Source organism: Dioscorea cayenensis, chromosome 2 (assembly GCF_009730915.1).
Source record: "Dioscorea cayenensis subsp. rotundata cultivar TDr96_F1 chromosome 2, TDr96_F1_v2_PseudoChromosome.rev07_lg8_w22 25.fasta, whole genome shotgun sequence".
NCBI classification, from domain to species: Eukaryota; Viridiplantae; Streptophyta; class Magnoliopsida; order Dioscoreales; family Dioscoreaceae; genus Dioscorea; species Dioscorea cayenensis.
This window is the reverse complement of record NC_052472.1, coordinates 16,029,164-16,055,042: the sequence shown is the minus strand read 5'-3', so window position 1 is coordinate 16,055,042 and position 25,879 is coordinate 16,029,164. Positions and strand designations below refer to the sequence as shown.

Here is a 25,879-nt window from a genome sequence, read left to right as displayed (position 1 = left end):
TTGTTTTTGTGGGTTTTTGGAGCAATTTGGAAGCTTTTTAAAAATTTTTATACACCATGTACAAGGGAATCTCTTGCCAATTTTTTTTGGGGGAGTTACTGTAACATTTCTTGAATTCTTTCACACCCCATCATGAGAACTCTTGATTTTCTTGTATTTGGCCTGAATCTTGTATCATCTTTGTAAGCTCTTAGAAACACTTGCAATAAGAGAGAATTGGACATCATGATATTGAATGATCAAGGACTTGCTTGGATTATGTTTTGCTCCATTGTTTTTGTTTTGTTAGTTGTTTGTTGTGTTTGTGTTTGTTCTTGTTTTTGTATCTTCGTTTTTAGGTGTGTGAATGGATGCCTTGAGTTGACTACCTTGTAGGGTGGATTTAGAGCATCTAAAGCACCCTTTTCCTCCATTATCTACTGGAATTGTTGGTGGTCACCCCGATCTCATGGACTTCAAGACTTATGCTTTGAGACTCGGGGAAGTTCACGAAACCCTTCTACTATGTTTTTATTGTCTATATTGTTGCATTCTATTGATTAGGCACATTGAGGGCAATGTGCATCTTTAAGTGGGGGAATGGATTTTCGTGAACCTTGAAAATTTTTGAAATTGCATGCTTAAACATCCTATGATAGCTATGATTTCATTGTTAAGGACTTCCTAGCTTGGTAGAATGATAGTTGTGAGTTGTACTTTATCTGAGCTTGAATGTAGTTCTATCTCATCTCTAGTACATTTTTATATATGTTCACGAGCACTTCCACCTTGTACACTCCAACCAACCCATCATTATGATTTTGGCATTAGTTTGTTAAATTCTATCTTCAATACTCTTTTAAGAGCTTTTAAGTTCCTTCATTGTTTTCTTTAGACTAAAGTGAACTATTGTAGTAGGTTTTATACCAGGGGACATGAGATATAGTATATACTTGTGAAAAAAAAATGAGTCTATGATAGTATTCCTCTGCTAGTGTAGCACGAATGCATCTATGTAGAATGTATTCGAGTACGTTGGATGGCTCTTGTGCCTAATCAACATGTGCATCTTTTAGAAAGATTATAAAAATTTTTGGTGCAGTCTACGTTAGTCGGACTCAGAAAAAAAAATGTGTATGTTTCTATATATGTGTGAAAGAAATAAAGTATCCCTCTTGATCCCTTGGAGCTTGTTGCATAGTCACTTAAGAGCTAAAGTTTTATCTAGGAACTAAAGGACTTTCAACTGAGTATTGATGGGTGTCTTTAACACTTTAATGCCATTTTCATTATGCGTGGGGTGAATGATCATCCTAGGGGTAATCCAGGGTGTGGAGGTCAAGGTAGGGAGTTAGCACACACTCACAGGAGCACTCTAGATGAAACAGAGCTAGTATTACTTGACTATTCATTGAACATCTCACTATTTGATTTTTGTCCATTCGTGCTTGTGGAGTCCTTTACATTTGAGCTTGAGGTCATACATTTAGCCATTTATCTTCTTGCCCCTGTTTTTCATGTTTGTTTGCTTGGGGACAAGCAAACGCTTAGGTGTGGGGATGTTTGATAAACGCCTAAATGTATGTATTTTATATGTATTTATTGTGTATAAATTGTGTATTTTATTGATAAATTGATACCCTTTTATGGTTTAATTGTTTAATTTCGTGTTTTAGGCACAAAGGAAGTCTAGGTGAGCTCAACGATGCAATTTGAGAAGAAATCGACACCGGAAACGGCGTTTTAAGGCCGCCGTGGGGGGGAGGGGGTACTGTAGCAGCCTGATGCACGAAGAACTTGAAGAAATTCGAAGTCTAAAAATCCTTACTGGCAACCTCACGGCCGTGAAGTCAACCATGAGCAATTCAGAGAGTTGCAGTACTGTAGCAGTTGTATTGTAGCGAGTTCACTGTAGTAGTACTATAGCAACTTAATGATTTTTTCGGCCCGTTTTCTGAGTAACCTCGCAGCCAGTATTATGACCGTGAGTCGAAGAGGACTTTTGGCCACCATTCTCCACCTTCATCATCTAGGGCTTCAAGACTACGGGAAAAAGCAGATCTAGGAAAAATTCTGAGGGGAGAAGAAAAGTCCTATCAGGGAGAAGATCTACGAGCTTGCCGGCGCAGATCCGACAAATTCTCATCACCACCTTCTAGTCTTCAACTTAGGGGAGTTTATTATGAGCTTTTTCTTGTATTTCTTGTTTTTTATGTTTTCTCCTTTGTTGATGATGAACTAGTGATAAGTGCTTGTGTATTATTAATACGAAGTATTCTTTTCTTACGATGGACATTATTTTTCTCAGATTTTATTGCTAATACATGTGTATTTGTGTTCTTTTGTGCATGTAGGGTTGTGGAGACAAGTTTGAAAGAAAGAAGCAAAGTAGATTGCGAATGCACTTTGTTGATGAAATCTTGAAGCGAACACACGTGAAGACACAAATTGTGCTCGAAGACATGTGAGAGTGTGCCAACCTCCATTGCGCTCAAGTGAATATGCAAATTGGAGGGGCGCAAAGGCAGTCACACTCATGTGTTCTGACTTGTGCAAAGCTAGCAAGATTGTCGTCAAATGTGTTTTTATTTGAAGATGCAATGCATTCTATAGCATGGACGTGTGCCCGTTTATGTTGCCTCGATGAAAAGTGTAAATTCGGGAGTATTTTGGCGGAGTACTGTAGCAGGTCACTGTAGTAGTTACTGTTCATAGGCCGCTGAAAAACAAATTTCTGCAGATTCACACGGGTGTGTGGAAATTCCACACGCCCGTGTGGATACCCGATTCCAGCCCTATTTAAGTCTCGATTTTAGCCCTATTTAGGGGGCCATCTTTCCATCTCTTGGCCTATCTTTTCTCACCTTTAGAGGCGCCCGCAGCTAGGGTTCGGAGAGGCTTTGGCTAGGCTTTTGGAGAGGTTTACAGAAGAAAGTTATTGGGGGAGCTTTCATCCGCACTGATCCAGCGAGGTGTGCCCTAGGCTTGACGAGGGGACCTTTGGAGAAGGGGGTTTTATTCATGGATTGCATATTTCTGCTTTTGATTTCATTATTGATTGTATTTTGCTCCATGGAGAGCTAAACCCCTAGTGGGTACTTGGGCTTGTAAACTCTAGGATGAGATTGTTTCTTTGACCTCTTATTATGCTTTCATTAATTGATGTAATTGAGTTCCAATCTTGAATGCTTGTTGAGTTGATTTTCTCTTAGAGTGACACTAGGGTTGAGAATCAATTTTGGTAATCCTTGTGGATGAGTGACACACCATGAGGGTTAGACATTGCTAGATTTTAGAGGGTTGAGAGGGTGAGTCGAGAGGTGGCGCAATGTCCCCTTTCCCCTCCGGTGTGATTTATCGTACCTCCACGTTCCAAGAATTCTTTGCGGTCACAATAGAGTGAAGTGCTAAGAGATAAACTCCGCTGGGGCTTAGTTGCGCAAGCAACAGAGTGAAGCGTTGAAGTAATCCTTAGTATTTGGGGCTTAATTGTGACTAGGGGTCTTTCGCCTGGACCAAAGGGTTAGATCTATTTTAGGGAATAGGGTTTATCATTTGGAATCCCTAGAGCCTAAAGCAACCTAGCACAGTGTGAGGTGTCGAGACTAAGAGATTTCTCCACCGGGGCATAGTGTAGGGTTAGTCACGGTTGACCTTAAGTTTTGGGACAGTGTGTTTAAGGATCTCCACGACTTATTAGACATTAGTTAGGAATCATAATGATTGGTCTTGCACTTGAAACAATAGTCTTAGGGTGAGCAATGCCCTGGTGCCCCATTTATTGTCGATTGCCTCTCCTATCTTTTATTTGCGCTTCTTTCTTCTTTTCTTAATTCTATTTGCATTTATTCTTATTCACATCACTATTAATTCATTTTCATTCTAGTTAAATAGAAATCTTTGTGTTTCTAATCACTTTTTGCTGTGGATTTGACTACCCACTCACCGGGGTATTATTACTTCGATAAACCCATGCACTTGCTAACACACGCAAAAGGGCGTTGTTAATTAGACTCCGAAGGTCACCGGGCATCAGGTGAACCTTGGGATGATCTTGCTTGTATAGATGCTTTGATTTACATTTATGGCATTTGTGTGGTTTGTGATCATTGCTTGGTGCTCTTTGATGTGTTGTTTTGCATGAGAACTCTGTGATTCAACTTCTAGGTTGTACTTAGTGCGTGACCATCGCTCTTGTACTAGACACACCAAGTTTAGAAGGGATTCATGTATGCATATGCCGTGACCATCGGGTATTTCATACCCCTCCAACCATTAGGGCTGAACCTAGGTTGAGTTTTGGCCCTAATTAGAGATTTCCATGTGTGTAATGCAATCATAGGAGGATTTGGGCGGAAACGATTCCGACCTAATACTTGTATGGGATTAGGGGTTATCGCCATGACCATTGGGGCAATCTACTTTAGGATGTCTCTTGGTCCAACCATCATTACCTTTGCAATTTTAGCATCCATCTAGCTTTAGTAGTCCCGAGGGGATCCTAGCCCGGGGACCTCACACTTTCATTGCTACTTGCTTCCTTGACATTCTTATGTGGTGAGCCTTAGTCCATGTGTTTATAGTTTTCTCTTTGTTATTTTTCTTATCTTGTTTTAATCCTATATTTGGTAGATTAGATAGTGCCATCTAGAGGAAGTAATAGCAGCTCTTGGGACCCCAGGGAATATGACCCCTGTGTCATACAGACGGTATTACTTGATGACCCGTGCGCTTGTGGACTCATCAACTATACTAGTCCCTATGGATTCGACTACCAGACCCATTCGGGTACACAAGGGGCGTATCAATTGGAACTATGACTACAAGAAAATAATAGTTTACCCATGAATGTGTTCCCTCAAAAATTACATAGGAAATACCCACAAAATAGAGATGAAATAGTAAAATCAAGATATATTAGATTTACCAAGGGAACAAACATGAATTTATCCATGGGCTTACCTAGGGATGTATAAATCTTAGGTAATCCATAGGTAAATAACGGGGGTGGTTCCCGCCTTAAAAATACCTACGGATTACCTAGAGAAAATTTATGTGGGTAAAAGTTCTGTGGGTAATCCATGGGTAAACAAGGTGCATATAATGTACCCACGGATTACCCAGGGAAAGTTGTTTGTGGGTATGGCTACTGTGGGTAATAAGTTGGGTAATTTGAATGTTGAATTTGACTCTATGAAGTCATCCACGAATTACCTAGACATATTATACGTGTGTAACATGTCCGTCGGGTATTCTTGGGTATTTCATGGGTGATATTATCCCTGAGTAATTTTTGTACAAAATTTAGAGATATAAATTTTATTAATTATTGTCCAAATATTATGATTCTAGTAGAGGAGTAATTATTTAAGAATAATTCATGCAATTGAAGAAAATATTAATTATGCAAAAGAAGAAAAACAATAGGTTTTCATCTATTAGTTTACTCATTGGACACCTACTTTAAAAAAAAATTAATTTATCATTTTATAATCATGTCATGGATTTGCTCCAAATATATAACTGAAATAATTTTTTTATGTACAACATTAAATAACAAAAGGCTATAAATGATAATGGTGTAGGCTAACTAAATCATAAAATAAAACTTTGGCTTGATTAATTGTTTTCTTGCAATAAATCCGGGAAGAAAAATTTACTATTTACATAGGAACCCACTTAATTAGTTCTTAGGTGCCGTTTGATTCGCGGTAATGTAGAAAGATTACCATTTGTTACGTGGTAATCTGAAAATATTACCACGTTTGGCATTGCACCAATGGTAATCTAGATGGTAATATCACATTATAAACATGAGAACATTACCAAGAAAGTTGGTAATAATATTACCACCAAATTTGGTATTTATCTTGGATTACCATGGTAATCTCATAACTTTTTATATTTTACCAAATTGATTACCATGAACTAAACACGGTAATGAACTATTCCTGGGAATAAGAGTTTCCAACCAAACATGGTTATATCAAATTACCACGATATTCCCAACCATATAACATTCCTACCCATATTACCATGGTAATCTCGTTACGTGGTAATATGTCATTACCACGAACCAAACGGCCCCTTAGTATATAAATTAAAACTTTGACTTCATTAAATTGCATCATTTTTTTTTTGGTTGGGTTTGTTGGGCCCTAGACGGTTGAGATCATGTGTTTAGTACAAGGGTAGGAACAGCTGAGATGTGTATGTCACTTCGCTCACTTTACACAATCTCCAGAAAACTTTAGCATCCATCTCTCATTCATCTCTAACTCTCGATCAATCTCCATCTCGAACTCTCGACTGGAAAACCTTCCACTCCTCCCCATCCAGAAATTGTAGCTGCGTTGTTGAATCTGAGGCCTTCAGAACACCAGAACCTCTTCGCATGGAATCCTAACATTGGCCACTTGAAGAATGAGATTGTATTGCTTTATCTCTCCTCCCTCTCCATGCAATCTTCATTTTCATCTCTATCTTTCATGTTTTTTTGTTGGTTTTTGTTGTTAATTTGATGAATAATCTAATGAAAATTCGTAGGAAGTTGGGGGTCGGCTTCGGCCTTACTCGTAGATCACTGTAGTTTGTCCCTATTGTGAGGATCAGATTGATCAGAAGTGCAAGTATGTACATTCCATCTTTTCCTTAATTTTTTAAATTTTTGTTACGTTTTTGGTGCTCTGTTTGATGCGTTTGATGTGTTTGATGGATTTGGGTGATTGTTATTTGGCAGTGGTTGGCCAATGTAGCGGTTGTTGTAATTTATGTATCTATTTTAAATTCAGTTAATCTGATGCTCATAAGCTAATATTTTAGATTTGTTCGCATGTTTTGTCTTTTTTTGATAATTTGTTTGTGTTTTTCTCTTGAGTGATCGATCTGATTGCTAGAGATGACCTTATCAAACTACTGATTTGAGGAATTCTGAAAAATTTGTTCTTTGATGTTTATAATACTTATTATCATTAGGAGGAATTTGAAGAGCATGCTAAGGAAAGCCAAAACTCTGCCCGAGAATACCACTAATGAGAACAAGCTAGATCATTTATGGACTGTATGAACAAGCCGCTGTTGGACTTGTGCATACCAATTTGTATTCATCTTCACTTCTTTTGTCATTAATGCTTTTTGTCCATTATGTTGTTAATTCTATTCTATACATCATTCATGTTGTTTAATTTGTTATTTGTATTTCTCATGACTTTTAAATCTTTTAACTAGCTGATGTACACATGAGATCATGTTGTATTCTCCATTGGGAATGGCTTAATGCCTATACTGTACATCATGTGTTATAAAGACTTGGTAAGATATTTACTGCCAATGATGGAAATTTTTTCATAAAGTAAAGAGTTTGAATGAGTTATTGGTAGTAAATTTGTCTTAATTTAGTGCAGTTAATATATGCATATATTAACTCTATTGATCAGAGCAATTGTTTCAATCACAGATCGGAACCAGAAAGAGTTGACAACTCTACTAATCAATCTAATGCATTACTTTTGGTTGGCATCGACTTCACACAGGATCACTAACAACTAAAAGAAAAGGCTCATGTAAGGGTCAATGTTCATGTTAAATGTCAGAAGTAGTAGGGAAATATGATGATTTTTAAAATTTGCATGTGATGATATATGTTATTGAGCTTGCGACTGAGTGTTTCAATCCACGAAGTATTGCTCTAGGGAAGCTCATTTAGTTTTGAATTATGTTACAGGGTTCTCAAGGAAAGAAGATAAAACTCCCTTCTCTTCAAGATCGCCCCTATATTGAGCTCCATTTCTAGCCCCCACTTCTCTTGTACCTCCACTACTCGCTCTCTAGCACCAAAGTTCAGTCCAGCCCTAGAAATGTGAAGGAGAAGACCACGGCAGCCGCCCCTAAAAAGAAGATGAAAGAGTCCCCCAAAAGAATGCCCTAGGTCTGACTTAAAACTCATATTCCTGGCACGACACGCCCTGGACACGAAGGTGTCAATACCCCTAAAAATCGCTTGAAATTGGATTTGAATTAAAATGCGAATTCCAGGCACGACACACCCGGCCTGACACGATCGTGCTAGGAGCACACAAACCGTGTCAATTCTCCAGATTTGTGCTATAGTGATTTGCTACAGTAACTCAACTAAAAGTACTTTGCTACAGTAATCCAACTATAATGATTTTTTCTACAGTGCTCATCTACCAAAATTGCCTGGAATAATCAGGGGGATGCGCACGGTCGTGTCGAGACCATGTCAGGCCTGAGAGCACTATAATTTCTCATCTTTACGCACTGTAACCGTGTCGAATCCTATTCTTTTGCACAGGAAGCTATTCTCCTGCAAAAATAGACAATAATACCCATAGTAGCACCGAATCACAATAAATAAATGCTTAAAGACAAGATAAATACATGAAAAGGGTATGGAAACATATAAATGAAATGCACTCATCACACAACCAGCATTTTCAAGTTTCATGTAGACATACATCTCCCTATTGGAGCCAATAAGCATTGCCATAGATAGGACATCTACATAATTTTTTAATCTCTTGCAACCCTTTTTCCTGCCCATTTACATCTATCCACCAAAGACTGCATCCTTTAACATCTAACATAAATTCTTTGGCAATGGATATAAGTTCTAGTTTGGGCATTAGATCAGCACAACAATAATCTATATACCCTGCAATGCCTTCAACTTCACCCACAATATAATACCCAAGTTTTAAACCATAAAATGTGATACCCATCATCAAATCAATTTTTCTAAAGGAATAAAATTTTGTGAAAGGCTACCACCTTAAGAGCGATAGCTAGGCTTCGCCCCTCATAAGAGACTACCCTCTCGAGAACAATAGCTGGGCTTCGCCCCTCTCATCCCAATCCAAGATAACAAGAATCTTTCTTAGCAATAACTTGCACTAAAACATAAATTATGATATTTCACATAAATATGAATAAACACTAGATACAAGAATAAAATCAATAAACCTCATAACATACCCATTTTCAATCAAAGGCAAAACCAAGAGAAAAGAGAAAAGTGGAAAGAAAAAGGCAAAACCAGGCTAGGGTTCCCAAAAATACTCTCAGATTGAGGTTGAAAAGGTCAAAGCACGGGCGAGCTTCACAAAAATTACGGGAGTGCTTTCCCCATGTTAAAGCTACAATAACAAGCTACAGTACTATTGCTACATTACCTCTACTACAATAGAAAAAGCAAGGGCATGGTGCCCAGAGCACGGTCATGCTTTTTGGTAGTGCACTTTACAAATTTGAAGAATTTTCTGTGTGTTACAGTTCACAGCACTGTAGCAGCAATGACTATTCACTACTACCGTTCACATATATGACAATGCCAATTTTGCTCTAGCACACTCTAAACTACTCGGTAAGCCCTACAGAGGCAAATACAAGAACACTCAAGAAATTTTAGAGGTAACACAAAGAAATAGATTGAAATACCACATCAAGAGTTTGATTGGAGCATGCTCAAGTGATCAAGTGACGATGCCAGGCAACCACCAGGGCAATGGTGACATCTCAACTTGGGATCCTATGACCTCACTTAGGATCACAAGAAACCTTGGCCGGTCAAGTTTCAATGAGTTTCTGCTGCTGGATCAATAGTTTAATCATAGCACACTTAAGTTATTGAGTAATTGAGTGATGATGCAGGCTGGTCGCTTAGGGGAGAGGCATCCCTGTGGGGACACCCATAGCCTTACTTTCCATCATAAGAAATCTCTGTGGTCAAGTGTCACTGAGTTTGTGTGTTGAATCAAGTATTTGATCAGGGAGCACTCTGGCAATCAAGTCATGAAGCATAACATTGTCTAGGTCTATAACTCCTATGGTTTCACTTAGCATGATAAGAAAACCTCATGGTTCAGGTTTTGTTGGTTTTATGTGACTATTCAATAAGTTTGATAGAATTATTTGCGTGACCAAGTGACCTGGTGATGGTGCAGTGCTGGCCATATGGGTGACGGTGATATCATGACCTAGGACCCCGTTGCCTAATCAAATCAAGAGTTTAATCTCTATCGGTTAATGTGATCAAGTGAACAAGATGTGATGCCATGCGAGCTATCTAGGTGACCATCACATCCAATCCCCAACCCTCCTCCCTTACTTGGCATAATAAGAGGAACCCCATGGATCAAGTTTCTCAAAGTTTCGTTCGACCGGATAAAAGTTTGATAAGACCGTGATCGGTGATCAGGTAATCGAGTGGTGGTAATATGTAGCTATCCTAACATTGGTAGTGGCCCGTCTCAAGGCCATCCTGTCCCTGCCTAACTTGGTATCACAAAAAACCCCTGTGTGCCAAGCTTCATGGATTTGTGTTACCATATAAGAAGTTTGATCAAAGCGAGCTCAGGTGATCAAGTGATGGAGTAGTGGTATCCTGACCTCACTTTACATTACAAAATCCCAATGGTTCCAAGTTCACTGAGTATGGGTTGTAGGATCAAGTGTTTGCCAGAAACATACTTCAGTGATTAAGTGATGGAGCGGCGACACTTGGAGATAGTCAGGGTGATGACAGCATCCCTACCTAGGACATTCATAGTCATACTTAGCATCACATGAAATCACCGTGAGTCAGGTTTCATTGAGTTAGCTTGGCTTGGTCAAGAGATTAAATAGAGCTTGTTCATGTGATGAAATGATTGAGCATCGACACCATTTAGGTGACATAGTGTCCACCCTGGAACTTCTACGGCTTCACTTGGCATGATAAGGAACCCTTATGGGTTAAGTTTGTTAAGTTTGTGTGGCCATCTAAATGGTTTGATGGAATAGCTTGGGTTATTAAGTGATCAAGTGGTGGCATAGGTATAGCCTTCTATGTGATAAGAGGCATTCTAATCTAGGATCCCTATGCCTCATTTAGCATCATAAGACACCCCCAAGGAACAAGTTTGACTGTGTTTTTGTGTCTTGATCAGGAGTTCGATCTTAGCCTGTTTGTGTGATCAAGTGAACAAATTATGGTTCCAAGGAAGCTATTTGAGCAATCACAGTATCCCACCCATAACCCCCACCCGGTCCTTACATGGCATACAAGAAAACTATGTGGGTTAAGTTTCACTAAGTTTTCTCAGCTTGATCAAAAGTTTGATAGGAGCGCATTCAATGATCAAGTGATTGAGCAGCAGTGTTGGGCAGCTGCCAAGGCAATATCAACATCTAATATTAGGATAAGGAGTAGTCCTTTTCCCCCTTGGCATCACAAGAAACTCAAATGTCAAGTTTCACTGATTTTGTGCTATCAGATAAGAAGTTTAATAGTACATGCTTGGATGATCAAGTGATTGAGCAAAGGCTTTGGTGGGTTGCCCAAGCGATGGTGGTATCCCGACTTGAGACATCCACAACCTTACATGGAATCACAAAATATCCTAGGGTTAGGTTTCACTAAGTTTAGGTGATCAAGTGATCGAATTGCAGGGCTATTCTGGTGATGGCAACGTCCTTACCTAGAACCTTGCAGCCTTACTTGGCATGGCAAGAAGCCCTCATTGATCAAGTTTTGGTGAGTTTACATTGAAGGATAAATTGTTAATTGAAGTGCCCTGATGATCAAAGGATTAGAGCAGATGTGTAGGGCAAGCCACTAGCGATGACAACGTCCCAACTAGAGGTCCCACTGCCTTACTTGGCATCTCTAAATTTGCATGGACAGATCAAGAATCCTATTGGAGCATGTTCATGTGATTAAGTGATTATGCCATGGCATTGGCCAACCACTCAAATGACGGAGGTTTCTGAACTCAAGTCCCCTATCACCTTACTTGGCATCCTTGAGTTTGCATGACCAGATCAAGAATTCTTTTGGAGTAAGCACATGTGATCAAGTAATTGTGTGACCGAACTGCATGACTACTCTGATGAAGACAGTGTCCCATTCTTGGACTCCCACTTTCTCAATTGGCATCACAAGAAATCCCAAAGGTTTAGATTTAGCTAAGTTTACCTGGCCATATAAAACATTTGGGTGGTAGTACTACCTAGTGAGCTAATGACCTGACCTGGGATCCCTACTGCTTCACTTAAGATGAGAAGAAAGCCTCATGGTTAAAGTTTTGTTGAGTTTGTGTGGCTAGATAAACAATGTAATAGAAGCACTCTGGTGATCAAGTGATCGAGCTAGAGTGCAGGGCTGGCCGTTTGGGCAATGGCTGTGTCCTAACCTAGAACCCCCTCTGTCTTATTTGGCATCATAAGACACCCATGCGTGTCAAGTTTCACCAAGTTTTGCATAGCCGGATTAAGAGTTTGATCTTGTGGTGTTTTGTGATCAATTAATCAAGAGACGGGGCTAGGTTGGTTGCTTCGATAATTACATCATCTCGTCCCCGGACCTTTGCATGCTCACTTAGCATCACAAGAAACCCAATAGGTCAAGTTTTACCAAGTTTGGATAGGAAGCATGCCTCTTTCTTTTCCTCTCATGAGGTGTGGTAAGGCACTAACCTGTTGTGCCAGTAGCGAACTCTGCCGAGGGAAGAGAGATTTGAATTCTGCTTTCATGCCAGATCAAAGGATTAGAACTCACTCGATGATCAAGTGATCAAGTAGTGGTGCTTGGCCAGCCCTTGTAAGTGACAGTGAGGTCCCAGCGCAAGAGACCAGTTGGCTAAATTAGCATAAAAAGAAACTCTTATGGATTAAATTTCACCAAGTTTGTATGGCTATATCAAGAGTTTGATTGGAGTGAGCTCAAGTGATAAAGTGATCAAGTGATGGTACCAAGCTGCCACCCGGGCGATAGTGACATGTTGGCTTGGGACCCATGTGACCCTTGTGACCCTACTTGGCTTTACAAGGGGTCATATTTCATCAAGTTTGTGGTACCGGATCAAGTGTTTGATAGATGACTTCTTAGGTGATCAAGTGATCAAGCAACTATCAACCACTTAGGCGACGATGGCATCCCAACCTAAGACATCCAATGCCTTACTTGGCATCACTGGAATCTTATTAGTATAAGTTTCACTGTGTTTTCATGGCCTGATCAAGAGTTTGATTGAAGCACACATGGGTGATCAATTAATGAGTCATGGTATTGTTCCGATATGGTGGTGTCCTCGCCCAGGACCTGTGTGGGTATATTTATCATAACAATAAAATCAAGTGGATGAAGTTTCGCCAATTTGCATGATTGGATTAAGAATTTGATTGGAGCATGTTCATGTGATCAAGTAATTGAGCAGCAATGCAGGGTCCAACCTGTCTCAATGACATTAGCAACCCTACTAAGACTTCCTGGCCTCACATGGTATCACAAAGAACCCTTGTGAGTCAAGTTTTGTTAATTTTACGCTGCCAAATTAGGAGTTTAATGAGATGTCGATCGGGTGTAAGTGATCCAGTGGTGACACCACGAAAACTACCTAGGTGATGACACCATCCTAGCCCTGGATCTTGTGTCCTCACTTGGCATCACAAGAAACCTTGTGGGTTAAGTTTCACCGAATTTGTGGGGTTGGATCAAAAGTTTGATAGGAGCATGCTTAGTGATTAAGTGATCGAGCATGCAATGCTAGGCAAGCTACTTGGGAGATGACATCATCCTAGCCCGGGATACCCATTACCTAACTTTGCATCACAAGAAACCCTCATGGTTCACGTATCATTGAGTTTGTACGGCCAGATTTAGAGTCTAATTAGAGTGTGCTTAGGTGATTAAGTGATTGAATGACAACACCAAGTAAACTACACAGCTAATGGCAACTTCTTAACTCGGGACACCAGAGGCCTTACTTGGCATTAGAAGAAACCCTTATGGATCAATTTTCATCAAGTTTCTGAGCCGATATAAAGAGTTTGAATACAGCACATATGAGTGATCATGTGATCAAGTAGTGGCTGGTGGCTATGCTAATGACATGACATCCCAGTCCAGGACCCCTGCAATCTCATTTGAGCCACAGGAAAACCATGTTGGTCAAGTTTTGCAGCATTCTTTAGGATTTATGTCATATTCATCAGAGGAATGTTAGGGTTTAGGATTTCAGGACCCCCATGGCCACACTATGAGTTGTTCAACATTAGTAATGTAGCTTGAGGCCTTAAATTATCCAAATTTCCCCCTACCACTACATCAATGGTTTGGTGTGTGAAAGAAGGGCTACTATCATAAAATGATTGAACAAGCAACCAACCTCCTAACCCATGATGCAAACATTGGTTCAACAAATCCTTAATTCATACTATACGGTATGCATAATCTTTGAGTCTGATAGTCTAAATGAAGTGAACTTATACCTTAGCTTGGTCGTCTTTGAATGCGGGAAGTACTTGGTTGTGAACTATTCCATTGTTTGGCCCTATATAGCAATACAACTGCTGGAAAACTTTCTAACCACTGCAAGGCTTGACTTTTCTATGAGAATGAAAACAATTGCAATCTGATTGCATTATCTGGTACTCCATTCAATTGTTAGAGTGTGATTGAAGAATTTGGAAAAGTTCAGCTTTGGTTATGTGTAATGTTATCCTGGTGGTTGTCTGGTCTGGGTTTGTAAATAAGTCTCAGTTATGTTTTGTAGTTCAGGTGTTGCTATTGAGGAAGTGGAGGTAAATGCAGTTTAAAGTTCTCAGCAGCTGCTGTAGAAGCATCTCTATAGAAAATCAATGGCTCATATTGCATCATCAAGCTTATGTGTTTAGTTCAAGGCAGCAAGACTGAATGGTAACTTAGTGGATTGATTTCATTAGCTTTGGACAGGTGGCCTATGACTAATCTTAGTAGGTAATGTAAAAGGGGAAAGTTAGTGGATGGATAATGTGTGGTTGCTTCTGTTTTTCTGCAGGTTCTCGTTCTTAGAGAGTGCTTTGGCTCTGTTTTCTATGCTTGCTGTAAATTTAAAGGGTTTTAGTGTTTGATTTCTTTTGCAATGTTGCTCTTTTGTGCTTAAGGCTTCTAACAGTGGTATCAGAGCTGCGGTTCGTGGTTGTTTGGTGGTGAATTTCTTGATGTTTTTGGGCTTGTTGTATGGCAGTGTTCCAGTGAATGTTGTTGATTTTGTCATGGTATGGAAGGTGAAAATTACAGTTTGAAGGTGTAATAACTTGAAAGGGTTTTTTTGTTTTGTTGGTTGTTGTTGGTGGATTGGTTTTGTGAGTTCATTAAGAGGTTTTTGCTAGTTGGATTTGGTGTGCAGTGGTTGTGAAGGTGAAGTTAATTCTGTAAAAGAGATGGCTTCCTCCTCTACACCAGAAATTTCTCATGCTTTATTTCCAATTTTCAAAGGAGAAAGATATGAACACTGGAGCTTTAGGATGAAGACTTTTTTCAGGCCTAAGAGGCTGTGGAAAATTGTTGAAGAGGGTTTTAGTGAAGAGAAGAAGCCAACTGAGAAAGAGATGGAAGATGATGCAAAAGCTTTTTTCTTGCTACAACAAGTAGTGGATGAGTCAATTCTTCATAGATTGGTGAGGTTTGAGATAGCTAAAGAAGCTTGGGATCATCTCAAGAATGAGAATCAAGGTTCTTCCAGAATGGTTTCAGTGAGGCAACAAACCTTGAGGCAAAATTTTGATTTATTGCAGATGAAGGAGCAGGAAACAATGCATCAGTATATTACTAGAATTTTAGCAGTTGTGAACCAAATTAGAGGTATGGGTAGTGAATTGAAAGATGCTGACATTGTATTAAAGGTAATGAGAAGCCTATCTTCTAGATTTGTCCATGTTGTCACCTCAATTGAAGAAGCAAGGGATATGTCTAAAGTAACTCTAGATGAATTGAGTGGATCTTTGCAAGCTCATGAAGCTAGATTCAATCAAGTTTTTGAGAAGCATGAAGACAAGGCTTTTGTGATGCATGGAGAGTCAAGAGGGGTCAGAATTGTACACACAGAGAGAGAGGCAGGACCTTTAGAGGAAGAGGTAGAGGTGATGGCAGTTATAGAGGAAGTGGTTATGGTGATCAGAGACAGGTTGGTCAGAGACAATAGTTTGTTAATGAGAGTCCTACTTGGCAAACGGGTAGAATTGGTTCAAGACCATTTGGAAGGTTTACAAGAGGCCAAAGACAATTTAGTGGGCAGAGATTTAATAGAGGAGGCTTGCAGAATATACAGTGTTACAATTGTAAGAAATTTGGTCATACTAAGTCACATTGTCGGGCCGGAAAAAATTTTGAAAAAGGTTCAAGTTCCAATTCTCAGGGTGAAGTGAATTCTAGTGCATATAGTAGTCTTTTCATTGTACATGAAGGAAAAGAGTTTGCAGATTCTTTTGTTTGGTTGTTGGATAGTGGGAGTTCAAGCCACATGACAGGTAGAAAAGACTTGTTTTATACTTTGGATGAATCAGTACGACATACAGTGAAGTTAGGAGATAATAAAAAAGTTGAAGTTCAAGGAAAAGGTTCAGTGGTGGTCAGGATGTTAGAAGGAGATCAGAAATTAATTCATAATGTCAATTTTGTTCCTCAATTGGCTCATAATTTATTAAGTATTGGGCAATTAACAGCAAGTGGTTATGATGTGGTGTTTCACAAAGATGGGTGCAGAATTGTGAATGCTAAAACTGGTTACCAATTGTTGAGGCTTCAAAGGAATGGCAACAATTTGTATCCGATGGAGTTTTCAGGTACTGAGCAGGTTAATGTGGCTGTAAAAGGAGAAGAAATGTCTTTGGTGTGGCACAAAAGGTATGGGCATTTAAACTTTCAAGGATTATAGTTTTTAAATCAACATGATTTAATAGTGGGGCTGCCAAATGTGAAATCAGTAAATTGTTGTGAAGACTGTGTGTATGGTAAGCAAGGAAGACAACCTTTTTCATCAGGCAAATCATGGAGAGCACAACAAAGGTTGTATTTAGTTCATGCAGATGTGTGTGGACCAATGCAAAGTGAATCACATGGTGGCAATAAGTATTTCTTGTTATTTGTGGATGATTATACTCGAAATGAGTTGGGTGTATCTTCTCAAGTATAAGCATGAAGTCTTCTCTTGTTTTCAAAAGTTTCTAGTCTTTGTTGAGAGGCAGACAGGACGACATTTGAGAATTCTCAGAACAGAAAGAGGGGAAGAATTTACATCAAGAGAATTTGACTTGTACTATTCACATCATGGTATTAAGCATGAACTTACTTCCCCCTATACTCCTCAACAAAATGGAGTTGCTGAGAGGAAAAACAGAACACTTGTTGAAGGAGCCCGGAGCATGCTGAATTCAAGTAAGTTATCTAATAGTTTTTGGACAGAAGCACTTGTTACTGCTGTCTATCTCTCTAATATTTCTCCAACACATGTTGTTGTAAATAAGACCCCTTTTGAAGCCTGGTTTGGTTATAAACCAAAAGTAACTCATCTAAAGGTGTTTGGTTGTGTTGCATATACACATATGCCTACTCCAAATTTGCAGAAACTGGATAGGAGAGCTCTCAAAGGAGTTTTTGTTGGGTACTGTACTAATGCCAAGGCCTACAGAATTTATGTGCCAGAATCTAAGAAAATTGTGATTAGCTGGGATGTGACATCTTCTGAAAATGAATTGTGGCAATGGGATGAAACAAGCTCTACAGTAACAGGCAAGTCAATTCTTCAAGACATGAAAGTAGTGACTGAATCCACAGGAAGTTCTGTAACTGGACATTCGGAGAGTTCAAATTCAGAAGCAAGTAGCAGCAGTAATAGTTTGCTTAGAAGACAACCTGAGTTTGTGAGTGATTCAAGTATTGATACTTCACCTATACAAAAGGTGAGAATGTTAAAGGAGATTTATGAGGGTTGTTCTTTTGCCTTAACAGTCCTTGATCTAGGAACCTATGATGAAGCTGTCAGCTCAATTGAATAGAGGCAGGCAATGTCCGAGGAGATTAAAACTATAGAAAAAAAATAAAACATGGACTTTGTGTGAGTTACCTGCTGAAAGGAAAGCCATTGGAGTAAAGTGGGTTTATAGAACCAAATATAAACCAAATGGTGAAATTCAGAAGTATAAAGCCAGGTTAGTTGCTAAAGGGTATGCACAAGAATTTGGAGTTGATTACGATGAAATCTTTGCTCCAGTCGCAAGGATGGAAACAATTAGATTATTGTTGGCATTGGCAGCTCACAAAAAATGGTTGGTATATCAACTAGATGTGAAGTCAGCTTTCCTCAATGGAGAGTTAAGTGAGGGAGTTTTTATAGAGCAACCAAGAGGGTATGAAGTTCTAGGGAAAAGAACATTTGGTGTATCGACTGCATAAGGCTTTGTATGGCTTGAAACAGGCACCTAAAGCCTGGTATGGGAAACTTGACACTTATTTCTGTGAACAAGGATTTCAAAGGAGTGAAAATGAGCACACCTTGTACAAGAAATTAATAGCTGAAGATAATATTCTGATTGTTTGCATATATGTAGATGATTTAATTTATATGGGATCTTCAGAGATGATGATGGCAGAATTTAAACAGAACATGATGCAAATGTTTGACATGAGTGATTTGGGTCTAATGTCCTATTTCCTGGGATTAGAAGTAAAGCAAACTCAGCAGGATATTCAAATCTGTCAGAAAAAGTATGTGGAAGATTTGTTAAAGGCCTATAATATGCAAAATTGTAAACTTGTGATGAATTCTATCAATTCAGATTATAAATTGATTAGTAATAATCAAGAATTGATGACAGATCTTACTGGTTATAGGAAGTTGATAGGGAAATTGATGTATGTGACACATACCCGACCTGATATTTCTTTTCCTGTGAGTTTTCTTAGCCGATTAATGCACAAACCAACGAAGATGGCCATTGGAGCAGCTAAGCATTTACTCAGATATTTAGCTGGAACTCTACATTATGGAATTGTATTCAAGAGAAGGACTGATGGTAAACTTTTGTGTTATTCTGATAGTGATTGGGGTGGTAGTTTTGAAGATAGAAAAAGTACTTCTGGAGTTGTTTTTGTATTTGGCACAGGTGCAGTGTCTTGGATGTCAAAAAAAAGGAAGTTGTGGCTCTATCATCTACTGAAGCTGAGTATGTAGCTTTGTGTTCTGCTTACTGTTTAGGAATATGGATTAAAAAGCTGCTGAATGATTGTGGAGTAAATCAAATGGAGCCAAATTCAATTTATTGTGATAACAAATCTTGTACTGCCATAGCAAGGAATCCCGTAATGCACGGCAGGACGAAGCATATTGATATAAAATATCACTATATACGGGAACTGGTTACGAAGAATGAAATTCAGCTTGAATTTTGTAGATCTGAGGAGCAAGTGGCAGATGTTTTAACTAAAAGCTTAAATGCAAAGAAGCATATTCAATTCAGAGATGCTCTTGGAGTATGTGATCTTCAATCAAGGGGAAGCTGTTAGAGTGTGATTGAAGTAGTTTGGAAAAGTTCAGCTTTGGTTGTGTGTGATGTTATCTTGGCGGTTGTCTGGTCTGGGTTTGTAAATAAGTCTCAGTTGTGTTTTGTAGTTCAGGTGTTGCTATTGAGGAAGTGGAGGTAAATGCAGTTTAAAGTTCTCAGCAGCTGCTGTAGAATCATCTCTATAGAAAATCAATGGCTCAGATTATATCATCAAGCTTATGTGTTTAGTTCAAGGCAGCAAGACTGAATGGTAGCTTAGTGGATTGATTTCATTAGCTTTGGGCAGGTGGCCTATGACTAAGATTAGTAGGTAATGTAAAAGGGGAAAGTTAGTGGATGGATAATGTGTGGTTGCTTCTGTTTTTCTGCAGGTTCTCGTTCTTAGAGAGAGTGCTTTTGCTTTGTTTTCTATGCTTGCTATAAATTTAAAGGGTTTTAGTGTTTGATTTCTTTTGCAATGTTGTTCTTTTGTGCTTGAGGCTTCCAACATCAATTTCACTATGTCAAAAATCTACAAGAAACATGAAACGCATGTAGTTGGACTCTAATCCTCCAACCCATCAAACTATATAGTGTTCTAGACGATTTGAATCAAATTTGACCTGAGTACAAAGTTATTAGCCGCCATTGTTGGGTTAATAATACACAATCCTGTCTTGGAAAATGCAAGCTTCGCAAAATCTGATGTGGTTCATGTGTCCTCGTCTACTATGGTTGTTGGATGTTCAAATATATCTGATCCTGGATTCATTTTTCTTCTTCCACAGACAACTTCTTTCTCCGTAATCTATTCAAGGTTCTCTCAATCTTAGGATCCACTTGCAAAAGCTCTAAAAGGTTTGCTTATTTTATGCACCACTTCAAACTGACAAAAGAAACAAAAGTAAATCAAATCTAAAAAAAAAAGAGAATTAAAAAAGTAAATTGTAAAAATAAAAAAAATGGATAGACTAATAAGATACTAAATTTCCTAATATCACATTACCCAGCAATGGTGCCAAAAACTTGATCTATGCAAACTTGGCAAGTGCATGGATTATTCAAGTAATAAATATAGTGTGCGAAAACTTGCAAGATGTCAATCCAATGAGTGATGAAACTACTAGTATTCTTCTTTCTCCTATTATCTAGCCACTCAAATGGAATGGCTATGAGAAAACTAAAAGAATTAAAACCGTAACTAAGTAGCAAGACTTCAAACCTGAAATAATATAGATGTCAGGTTGGGCTATAGAAACTTTTCAATTTTTCAATGCTTCTCTCAAAGTTTTACAACTAACCTAATACTAAGTAAGGATGAAATCTCTTTCTATCCCAATAAATGTTGTGAAGAACTGAGCATGAAACTTGCACAAGTATATGCTAGAGTTGAACACATCCCTAAGCATGTCCAAAAAACCAAGAGCAAAAGTGTGCTAAACTAAGCATGGGTGTGTATCGGTTAAGCACACGCTAAGCACGAGCGTGCTCTATCACGATTGCTGCAAAATAAAGTCTAGAAGTTAAGTTTTTGAAGGGAACCTTTTGGAGAGACTTATATGGTTGTTGAGGTTTCCATTAGGATTGAAAAAAGACAAGCAAAATGTGATCCAAGATAGTGATATGGGTGCAATAACAAGAGATTGAAGATAAGATCTACCACCAATCATTTAGGGTTTTATCCATTCGTGTGAGGAGAAGCATTATTAAGGAAGTTTTTATTTCTATGTTTTTACTCATGTTTGATTTTTTGGATGGTAATGTGATCCTCTTTACCATGTGGAGCTAAATATTTCTTTGGTTATCTTAGATTGGTTAATCTTGAGATGATGTTGTAATTGAATTTCTTTCTTTTTCATATTTGTCATTTGAAGTGCTTCATGCGAATCTTCTATGTGATCTTTGATGCAATGTATTTGTTCTATCAAGAGATTTATACATGTTTGATTTGTGATGAGTGTACAATGTTCAATTATTTTATAACATTTTTACACTCATTAGGCATGTATTAGAAGTATATTTTGGAATTCGACATTAAACATAGTGTGTTTTGCATTCTCTGGTTTTGGGCATCACTTAAAGATGAAAGAGAGCCAAAAGAAATGTTTTAGACCCAAAACAAAGAAGATGGCACTCTCTCGTCATTAACCAAATAAGGACAAAGCAATTCAGAGAAGCTTACGGTACAACATTTATGGTAGTAAGATGGACCATAACACAAGATAGAAGACCTTACAAATGTGACTTATGGCCATAAGTGACCCCCGTAAGGCTCACAACCCATTATTCCCAGGTCCCTATGACCATGTCCTTATGCCCATAAGTGGTATAGTATATATAGATATGATGAGGATTTTTAGGGCATCTTTGACTCTATTCTTGAAGGCGAGACTAGGGAAGAAGAGAGGCAGATCTCCAGGGATTTAAGGAGGATTTTTGTAAGGAGATTTGATTCCATCATTGAGGTGAGGAATATCATAACCGTCAAGCTTACCTTGGTGGCATTCACGGAAGGTCCTTTGGTATTCTCCGGCGATCAACTTCCGGCACGATGAAGAAGAGTGTTTTTAATGCTTTGTTTTAGTCTCTTCATGTCTTGTAATTTGAATGCTTGTCCTCCATTAATAGAGGGCTAATTTTGTAAATGTTTGGGCATAGCTAAACTCTAGGGTTTTATCTATTGACATTGGTTGTTGATCCTTATGATTTTACTCGTTTCTTAATTGTAATCCATGACATTTGAATCTAATTGCATGTTTGTATTGCTTGATTTCTGTTGTGGTGAAAGCCCTAGTTTTCATATTTGATGTGCTTTGTGACAAGTAGAAATAACCACCTAGCATAGACATGCTGTAATTAGAAGGGATTATGAGTAAGCCTATCAATAGGGTACTTTGGAGAATTATTCTCTCTTAATCCTCCCAATTGTTTGACAAGTTATTTCCTCGCTCTTTATAATCACGTGGAATAGATTAAGGATAAATTGCATCTCTTCTATATTCGGGTTAAGGGTAATCTCTATTTCACCCTTGCATGAGGGATTTAGTATAATTAAGAAAATCTCTCAGTGCAAATAGGATTGTATGTTTAGATAACCTTTGTCATGCACTTAACAAAACCCTAGAGGGATGCTATGCCCGGACATCCCCTCTTCTTTTGATTTCTCTACTTTGTCCTGCGCTTGTTTTCTAATTCTTTTGCACAATATCACAACTCTTATTAGGCTAACGTTTTGGGATTAGGGTTAGTAATAGTAGTCTCAATCTTCCTTATGGATTGATACCCTTCTTTCACACACACTTTACTACTTGATTGGCGCATACGCTTGAATCCCTATCAAGTTTTCGACGTCATTGTTGGGGAATATTTGAGATATTAGGAACACTTCATGTATGAAGTCACTTTAACAATTTATTCTTCTTTTACTTTCTGATAAGTGCTTGTGTGATATGAATGCGAAGCATTCTTTCCTTATGTTGAGCATTACTTTTCTCAGAATTTTACACTAATATGTGTGTTTTTATGTTACTTTCATGCAGGTAGGGTTGTGAGGCCGATTATGAAGGAAAGAAGCCAATGTGGATCACAATGCACTGATTTTGGAGGAAATCTTGCCAAGGTTCAAACGCGAAGACATAGGTCGGGTGTGAGATGCTAGAGTGTGTGCCAACCTCCTCGTATTTGAGTTAGCACAACCATTTGGAGGGGCACAAGAGGCGGTCACACTCAAGCATTCGACTTATGCACATAGAACAAGATCTCCACCAACTTGTCCGTCATTAAAGAAGCAAAAGCGATCCACGGCGTGAACGTGTGCCCGTTTGCGTCACCTCGATGAAAGTATGGACTCGGGAAGTATTTGAGGCCATGTACTATAGCAGATTACTATAGCAAAAATCTTGTAGCGACATTGTTTACTGACCGGTAGAAAAATCACAATTCCAGAGAATCCACACGGGCGTGTGGAAATTACCCACGCCTGTGTGGAAATTCCACAGGGGCGTGTGAAAAATCTACGAGACCGTGTGGATGCCAGATTCCAGCCCTATTTAAAGCCGATTTCATCCCCGATTTCAGCATTCTTTTCTCAATCTTTTCCCCAACTTGAGAGAGGGTTTAGGCTAAGGTTTTGAGAGGTATTGACTAAGGTTTTGGAGAGGTTCTACGGCTCCGACATCGTCATTACTAAGGAAGAAGGTTGGTAGGGGAGCTTCCGACGAGGCGTATCCTATACCAAACAAGGGAATCCTTGGACAACAAGTAGAGGACTTTCCACAAGACCATCGACACAACTATCGAGGGGGTTTCTTTATGGATTCATTGCTTTTACATTCTATTTCTTTGATTGTACTTAGCTCCATGGAGAGCTAAACACCTAGTGGGTACTTGGGTATTTGTAAACCCTAGGATGTATTTGTTTCATTGAATCTCTTTATTATGCTTTCAATAAATTGATGTTTATTGTGAGTTCCAACCTTGAATGCTTGATTGTATGAACATTTCCCCTAGAGTGACACTAGGGTTTAGAGTTCTTGTTGGTAACCTTGTGAGTGAGTGACACACCGCGAGCATTAGACAAAGCTAGGTTGGAGAGGGTTGAGAGGGTGAGTCGAGAGGTACAAGAGCGTCCCCTTTCTCCTTTGACGTGATAGATTCTACCTCCGTTCCTTGAGTTCTTTGCGGCCATGATAGAGTGAATGGTCTAAGGGATGACCCTCCGCTGGGGCTTAGTTGCGCGTGCAACGGAGTGAAGCGTTGAGATGATCTTAGTATCTAAGGCTTAATCATTGTTAGGGACCTTCCACCTGGACCAAAGGGTTAGGTCTATAATTAGGAAGAGATTTATCACTTGGAATCCCTAGAGCTCATTGCAACTCTATTCGAGTGTGAGGTTGAGAGGTTATCTAATCTCTCCTCCGGGACATGTATAGAGTTAGGCATAGTTGACCTTAGATTTGGGACTATGTACTCAAGGATTTCCACGACTCACCATTGCATTGATTAGGAAGCATAATAGTGGGTTCTTGCACTTGAACGATTGTCCTAGGCGGAGCATTATCCGAGTACCACATCTTTATAGATTGCCTTACTTCCTCTTTTATTCGTACTCTCTTACTTGTTGTTTTTACTTTCGAGAATTGAATCATTGTCACACTTATCACTATTGATCCTTCACATAGCTAAGAAGCGGATTAAATGTTTTTAATCCCTACTCCCTATGGATTCGATACCCGCTCATCCGGGATTATTACTTCGACAAACCCGTGCACTTGCGGGATATACGCAAGGGGATCTTGTCAAGTTTTTGGCGCCGTTGCCAGGGATTAGGCGTTTAGAGATACTTTGCACTTTGTTTTCTTAGCTATTTCACTATACATTCTATTCTATATCTTCTTATTCTATTATTGTTCTGATTTCTTTTTCTTTCTTTTTTGGGTGCAGCTCCAGGTTATGACCCGAGGGAATCCCTCAATATTGATTGAAGGAGACCCTGAGCTTGAACATACACTTAGAAGAAAAGGGAAAGAACCTATCCAAGAACAGTCTAACTCAGTTGATTTGGAAGTGGAAGAATCTGAAAAATATGGCGAGCAAACGTAATGAGCAACGAGTGAACATTATCGATTATGCCGGACCTTACGTGTTGGGGACACGATCTGAATATTGTGCGTCTCCCGATTACGAGTCGAACTTGAGCTGAAGCCGGCATTCATCCATATGTTGCAGCAATCCGCACAATTCAATGGTTTTGGCCGATGAAGATCCAAAGCAGATCATATAGAGAGCTTTCTTGAGGTGTGTGATATGCTGAAGATAAATGGGGTGACGGATGATGCAATCAAGTTGCGAGCCTTCCCATTTTCCCTAAAGGGAAGAGCGAAGCAGTGGCTACACTCATTACCTAGAGCGTCAATTACCACAAGGGAGGAGATGGTAGAAGCCTTTCTAGCCCGTTATTTCCCTCCCGGAAAATCAGCAAAGCTTACGAAAGAGATCTCATCCTTTGTTCAGTTGGAATTGGAGTCTCTACTGGAGACATGGGAAAGGTTCAAGGAGCTCCTGAGAAAGTGCCCGCAACACGGATTCCCGGAGTAGATGATCGTTCAGACTTTTTATAATGGTTTGAATCTGAGTACAAGGCAACTCTTGGATGCGACAGCAGGAGGTACCTTAGGTAGCAAGACCCCCGATGAGGCCCGACAGTTAATTGAAGAAATAAGGTTAAACAGCTACCAATGGAATGCTCGGGAGAAGAAGAAGGTGGCCGATCTCCATGAAATAGATGCGGTAACTTCATTGGCAGCTCAAGTGGAGAATTTGAGTAAGAAGTTAGATCTTCTAACTTCAAATAGAGTGGCGGCGCTGACTAATTGCACCAGGTGTGGTGGAGGACATGCTCCCTCCGGTTGCCCGATCTCTATCGGTGATGTTTCTTCGGTGGAGAACATTGATTTTGTAGGTAATGGCATGAGACCTCAAGGAAACCCATATAGCAATACGTACAATCCGGGTTGGAAGAATTATCCCAATTTCTCATGGAGTAAATCAAGGTCCACAAAAGGCCATGGGGCCACCGGGTTTCCAACAACAACAACAAGCC

The 25,879-nt window shown here is 39.2% G+C and overlaps 1 non-coding gene across 1 annotated transcript; it reads right to left on the bottom strand.

Annotated features, from left to right (window-relative positions):
- Positions 1-25,257: 25,257 nt before the first annotated feature.
- On the bottom strand, positions 25,258-25,364 carry LOC120281360. Its single transcript, XR_005542549.1, has one exon. It is a non-coding gene; the product is annotated as a small nucleolar RNA R71 (small nucleolar RNA).
- Positions 25,365-25,879: the final 515 nt, after the last annotated feature.